This window comes from Meleagris gallopavo, chromosome 5 (genome assembly GCF_000146605.3).
Source record: "Meleagris gallopavo isolate NT-WF06-2002-E0010 breed Aviagen turkey brand Nicholas breeding stock chromosome 5, Turkey_5.1, whole genome shotgun sequence".
Lineage (NCBI taxonomy): Eukaryota > Metazoa > Chordata > Aves > Galliformes > Phasianidae > Meleagris > Meleagris gallopavo.
Genome location: NC_015015.2, coordinates 33,070,082 through 33,076,941, shown reverse-complemented (window position 1 = coordinate 33,076,941; position 6,860 = coordinate 33,070,082). Strand labels below are relative to the sequence as shown.

At 35.0% G+C, this 6,860-nt stretch overlaps 1 long non-coding RNA gene across 2 annotated transcripts in view; it reads right to left on the bottom strand.

The window, feature by feature from the left end:
- Positions 1-6,860, bottom strand: part of LOC116216677 — a 203,279-nt gene that overhangs the window by 65,490 nt on the left and 130,929 nt on the right. For both annotated transcript variants that reach the window (XR_004159934.1, XR_004159935.1), the window contains exon 3: positions 1,144-1,296. This is a non-coding gene — a long non-coding RNA (uncharacterized LOC116216677). The remainder of the gene's footprint in view (positions 1-1,143; positions 1,297-6,860) is intronic.

The window sequence follows — 6,860 nt, the reverse complement described above, 5'->3', positions numbered from 1 at the left end:
AAGCAATAGAGACTGCTTTGACCTTATGACACAAATCAAAATTACCTCAGGCTTCCCTTAATTTAGGCGACCCTGCAATAGCCTCTGGCAGTCAGGTTTTATTGGATGAAAGCAAAGCAGCTTGCTGTGAATGGGAATTCAGGAGACCTCCATTCAATTCTTGACTGTACCACAGAATGTTTGAGTGATATTAGGAAACATTAGTCTTTCTGTGACTCCTGCTGCTGTATGAAGAAGCAGCACTCACTAACATTTCTGTATTTTATAAGTGGGCTATGAAATGAATGTGTTTTTGTTTTTTTCAATGTGATGCACAAAGTCAGAGAAGTCTGCTAACGGTTTGGAAGCCTTTGGTTGTTCTGTGATAGAACATCGACAATTTCAGTTTAGAGCTTGAGCTGCAATATGTGAAAGATTTTTTTTATTATTCCTTGTGTCTTTTTAGCATGCAAAAGGAAAGAAAACAGACAACCAACTGTAAAACCACATCTAATAAACATTCTCTGAGTATATGCTCCAATGAAATTATCTATATCTATATAAGTACAGATATGAATGATACTCATAAAAAAATATCCTAGGAATAGATCTACATACATGCATGGATTTGTTTCCAGCAGTGAGGCAAAAACTCAGCATTTCTGTTGTGTCACAGTTAACACATTATTCAGAGAAAATTTGGAAGCAATGTGATGGATAATTTTTGTTAGAAAAATGTTAATGTTAACTAAAATTTTATTACCACATACTAATTGTAATCTTTACTTTTAGCAATACAAAATTACAAAATCTGGAATTTCATTGATTTTTATTAAGTTCTAAGAAAAACCCTCACTAATATTTCAACCTAGCTTGTATGCGTGAATTTCATAAAAGCAGAATGAAATTTTCTCCAGCTGAATTTTTTGCTGCAGACTGATGCATTATCCTTGTTTACTCATACATACTTTATTAAATATAGTCAAATCTTTGAAAATAATATTTCTATTCATTATATTATCTGTAAAATAATCACATTACACGTAGACAGATGTAAAATAATTTTTAAGTTCTATATAAAACAGAGATAATACTTTGTATACCTAATGCAAAAGAAGTAGAAGATGTGATGTTTTCAGGTATATAAAATATTTACGGGCTTACCATAACATCAGCAGTACTGGCAGACTTTTCTCAAAATGCTTCAGAGACTTCATTTGATTTTTTAGTTGATATATGTCCAAAATATTATCCTCTGACATCCAGTGTGGAAATCTTCTCCTTAACATAATATTGGGAATATCTTGTGTTTTTACCCTGGGGAGAAATATATAAAAGATTGGGCTTATTTCCACTTAATGTCCCTCCTATGGATAAGAAATGTCAGAATGGACATCAATGTAAAATGATACTAACTTTTGAAACAGCATTCTGGAATTAGATTTCTAGATTTTGAGCGTGTTATCAGTTTGTTTGGAGTCACGAAGAAATTATGTGATCTTGATTTTGTTACCTAAGCTTGCCAAATTTCACCAGAAATGCACTTCCATTTCTTGTATAAGAAGAAAGCACTGAGGGTATATGCGTGCTTGTCTGTATGCACATGGAATCAGCTTTCAGTTTTATGATTCCAGTTTGTTCCTTGCAACAACTGAAACCACGAATTTTACTCTATAGCTGATCTGTCACATTATATGAAACAAAGAAAAATAAGATAAATATTAACATTCCTTCTTTCTTTGTCAGTTACTGCGTCTCAGCAAAATTATTATCAACTCCTGGAAGTTTTATAATGGAGCAGCCAATCTTTTGTGAAAATGACTTAAAATAAAACTCTGTCATACCTATGACAAACACTGAATGCAAAGATAATAGAGCTGCAGGAGTCTTGTTTCATAACCAACAGTATATACAGTACATAAAGAATTATAACTTTTTTATTATTTATGTATTGCCATAAGTGTAGATAGGCTACAAAGTCAAGGCTTATGGAATTATTAATGAACCAAACAAGAAATATTTTCAACATGCTCAGAATACCTAACCTCTCACAAGTCCCAGCTGAGGAAGAAAGTGAGCTCAGAGCAACTGGAGAGCTATGAGAAAATTAAACACGCTATGAATGGGGCAGACATAGACCAAGTGCACAGCTGTTCCATGTGGCTACAAAAAGCTAATGCATTAAATAGTTAATCTTTCATTAACAGTGTGTAATCAGTTGGCATGACTTGCTCAAAACACAAGAAAATTGGTGACTGCCCCCCTGAGAGTACAGATCCAAGCTTCAGCATTATCAGTCTTTGGAGAAACCTTACCTCGCTGTTTTAGACACAAAATATGGCAACTATGTTTTTCTTTTTTTCCCAAATGCATAAGATAAAAGGAGGAGAAAAAAAAAAAAGAAAAAAGGGAGAAATCAAGAAAAACTTTTCACCTTTGTTGGAATTGAGTGAAGGATCAATACTGAGTTATGAAAGGACTTTGCAGATTAATCTGTGGATTAATATATTTCGTCAGCAGCGACTGCCGTTTCAAAGGAACAGGAAAAGTCTAAGGGATTTAGATCAAGGCAAAAATATTCTTCAGACATGCCTCTTCCTTTGGAAGAATGCCTTTATTTACTCCCTAAAGGAGGTGAGTCCAGCTTGTGGTGTTGGTGTTGATATGTAAGGAGGAGTAAGAAGGAGTGAGATGGGGGATGGGACTCCAGGAAGACTCTTCCACAAGTTACAGCCACTGGGGTTTAATGCGATCTATAAACTCATCTGTCTGTTTACATACCAGCAAATGATACGTCTCTCTGATCCACTTACATTTTCAAGCCTAATGTATACACAGGGCACTGATGCTGTGTATACAAGACATAGAGATAGCTGGGGGCTGTGTGCTGTCCCTGCTTTCACAGCACACTGTCACTCTTATAAATAAAGCATTCGCTCGGGAAAAGAGTCTGAGAGCTGGAGAGCCACATTGCGTGCAAATCCAGCTCAGTGCATAAGCTTACTCGAGGTTGAGGCTAATCCTAACTGACATGTTACAGTAAAAGTACTTTATAAAATCAATATTAAATTCACAGCCTTTGACATCCTGGGACATCAAAGATAAAGGGGAAATAAGCCGTGGAGTAAACAGTCCTGCAGCTATGCCAGTTGCTCAAGGAGAGAAGCACAGGGATACACAGGAGACCATGGGGTAAATTAGTACAGTGCCAGTCTTGTTTTTATACTAAGGTCTTGACATCAATGAAAACATTATAAAAACAGCACGCAAACTCTTACAAACAAGAAAAAAAAAATATTAGCAAAGACCCACTCAGTTACAAATTCAGATAACCTGTTAAGGTTAAAGGGATAAAATGCTACCTATGCAAGCCACAGTAATAGCTTCCTCTTTTAGTAGATTATACCTAGGAGTGATAAGATAATAAAAATACCCAGCAATACTAAAGAGCCACTGGAGTAGAATTTGACTGCATCATTCTGACCTGATAGTATAATTCCCACTTTCTGTGATGTAGACCTGTATGTATTTTGTAATCGTCCAAACTGACAAGTCAGCCACTGTAATGTTTGTCCCATGTGTGTGAAACACAAATTGTGAGATAAGAGCAGAAGGGCTTGAACAATTGTGGAGCTACTTGCTGAATCTCAGATCCCATCTTCCATATGTAAAATAACAGGAGTGATACTATAAAAGACAATAATGGCTTTAAGTAAGAGCAAAAGGAAGACCAGAATAAGTTCATAACTGGAAAATACCTACCTACCTTTTTCAAGCCATTACTTATTGATGGGTAAATACAGCATGTACTCCTGATACAATTTTGTGTAAGTGTGATGAGTAGCTGATTCCTTAACAAAGACTGTCATTGCATGAATTGAAAGTGTTCCTTGCCATTTTGTGGCTTTTGTGTAGTCAAGTTTGCAGCTCTAATGACTCTTTGTGGTCCTTGTGCCAACCTTACGAACTGACTTATTTCACTTGAAGGGTCTGATATGCAAACATCTACTTTAATAGGCATTAAAAAGGGGAAAAAAAAAATAACTCTCTTGCATAGAAATTTGCTAAAATTACAGTTTATGAGATACAATCACTGACTTTCCACAGCAAACTTCTAATGTGTTTCTTACTACATGGAAAAATGAAACAGTGACTTCCTCAGCTATGTCTCCCTGGTTAGTATTTCTGATGAGACAACTAGTACAGTTTAGAAAGAGAAAATTAATAGGTTTGTTACAATAAAATATTAAAAAGACACAATAACAATTACTTTTACTTCATGTCCCTTCAAGACAGATTCTTCTCCCCAATACCTAGGAAGACCCATACTTTCAACAATATTCAGCCCTGAATTTATGAAAAGCTAAGCACTTAAAATGACTCTGAAAAGCTTTACGGCAAATAGTTGAGAGTAACAGAGTAAATTAAAGGAGAAAGGATTATAGAAGTGATGCTGAGAAAGTGGTAGACCAAAGCAATAATTAAAAGAGGAAGCAACCTTGTCTCTCCTTTCAAGAGGATATACAAATTTTCAGTCACGTAAGTGAATTAAATTTTTTTTTTTTTTTCTTTCTACTGATGCCAATATTCATGAGGTAATATGGGCGGAAGGAGAAATAATATTACTACTAAAAATCTTTATAGCAAAGAAAATATCAGAAAATGTATTCTACCATCTTCCCTCAGCATCTATCTGTGATGGAGTACTGCCTCCAGGCCTGGGGCCTCCAGCACAAGAAAGATGTTGATAGTGATAGGACAAGGGGGAATGGTTTTAAACTAAGACAGAGGAGATTTAGGTTAGATAGTAGGAGGAAGTTTTTCAGTCAGATGGTGGTATCACACTGGAACAGTTTGCCCTGAGAGGTTGAGGATGCACCCCTTCCCTGGAGGCATTCAAGGCCAGGCTGGATGTGGCTTGGGGTAGCCTGGTCTAGTAGCTGGCAATCCTGCCCATGGCAGGGAGGTTGGAACTAGATAATCTTTGAGATCCTTTTCAACCAAGGCCATTCTATGATTCTGCGAAAAACTGGTTTTATCAAGATAAATGAAATCTTTGTCAGTAAACAGAATGGAACCACTTTAAAAGCTATTACCACCACCAAACAAATCTTTAGTCTAAGGCTAGTGTCTTCACGTGGGAAATAAAATAAAAACAACCAAATATAAATCTAAATATATTGCTGGGCCTCAGCAATCAGCAACAAGTAATAGAATCCATGGCTGCCTTTTTGGATCTTTCATATACTTGGCAGTGTGCCAGTTACAAAATGAGAAGAGAGCCATAAGCTGGATCAAATTACATTATGCACAATTTTACCGTTATAGAACAAAACTTGAAATTATTGATGTTAACTACTAGAAGTAAAGTCTTATCAGCTTGCTGTAGTCAGAGGCATATGGGATTCAGTCCAAAGCTATCTGATGCCTCTTAGAGAACTGATTATATCCGACCTTGTAGAAGATTCACGATGAGAGATTTAAGTATGACAGATAGCTTAAAAGGTACTTCTCACACCAAATGGAAACTTAAGAATGCTAAGGAATTTTTTGAGAGCAGAGTGGAAGGCAGGTATTTATTCAAACCTACTGAAGACTTGAACAAGCTTTCTAATTAGTGGATTAGAAAGAGTTTGTTTCCCATTGCTGACTGCTGTGACTCCCACACTCCCAAAAAGAAAAAAATTGCTACCGGGACTTAATCTTTTGTATTCTTTGTGATGTCTTACAGCATTACAGAAATGATAAAACTAATTCAAAAAATGGAATAAAATATTGAAACAAATTTTTGTTTCTTCTTGAGGTGACTACTGTTACAGTACCTATTAAGACAAACATGTACAATAAATATTTTTTATTCTACTATGTATATATTTACACACTAACAATCTCATCTGAACAGCTTGCAGCAGTGAACTAAATAATATGTAACAGATATTACATGTTATTTGCTTTTTCATCACCCCAAAAAAAGAGGTTGGTGCCTCATTTATTTATTTATTTATTTTAAGGCTGATAGGATTATTTCTAATTTTGTTTTGCAAATATATTTTGGAATGGATATTTTTCTTATTGTTTTGTTATTCGCTTGGTATAACAAATTTCTACACTGCTGTGAACTTAGATTAGAGAAGATAGCATTAAAAAAAATCTTCTATTTCTTCTTCTGGAAGACTTATGGAGCTTTCAGTTTCTTCTGTGCCATCATTGTGCAATAGCTGAGTCCTAGAGAAAGCGTGTGTAGGTCTGATTAAGATTAATTTACAGAATTACTAGAGATCAGTTTGCCTATGAAGCAAATTAAACATTTCTCCATTGTGAAGAATGTCTTGCATCTGGAAAGTTAAATTAATAGAAACAGTACCATTTATACTATCTCTGAAGCATATCTGATCTAGAAAGTCTATTGCTTTGGGCTCAGATTCAGAACTGATCAATATACATTCAAGATTAAGTTCCTGCAATTTTAAGGCTATACAATAGTGACTGTGAATTAAGAGTATGAGGTACATAAGTAGTTAAAAAAAAAAAACAAACAGTCACTTGAATTATATTCATGCTGGATATTTAATTGTAAGAAAGGTTATCTAGACAACGTCTACTCAGAGATGAGGACAATTACATGTTTAAGTAATAGCACAGAACTATGTTTCTGCTTGTTCCTTCAGGAAATAACACTTCAAATAAAATGTTTTCTTCAACGTATCCTAGAGGGCATGACAATACGCTCAACACAAAATAGATAGGCAATAAATATTCAAAACATTACACGGCATTAAAAATTCATATAACTACAAATGCTAAATTGAATTGTACAAATAATTTATTACAGCTCTCAAAGTATTTTTGTTGTAAATAGCTACAAAATTAGGATAGTAAAC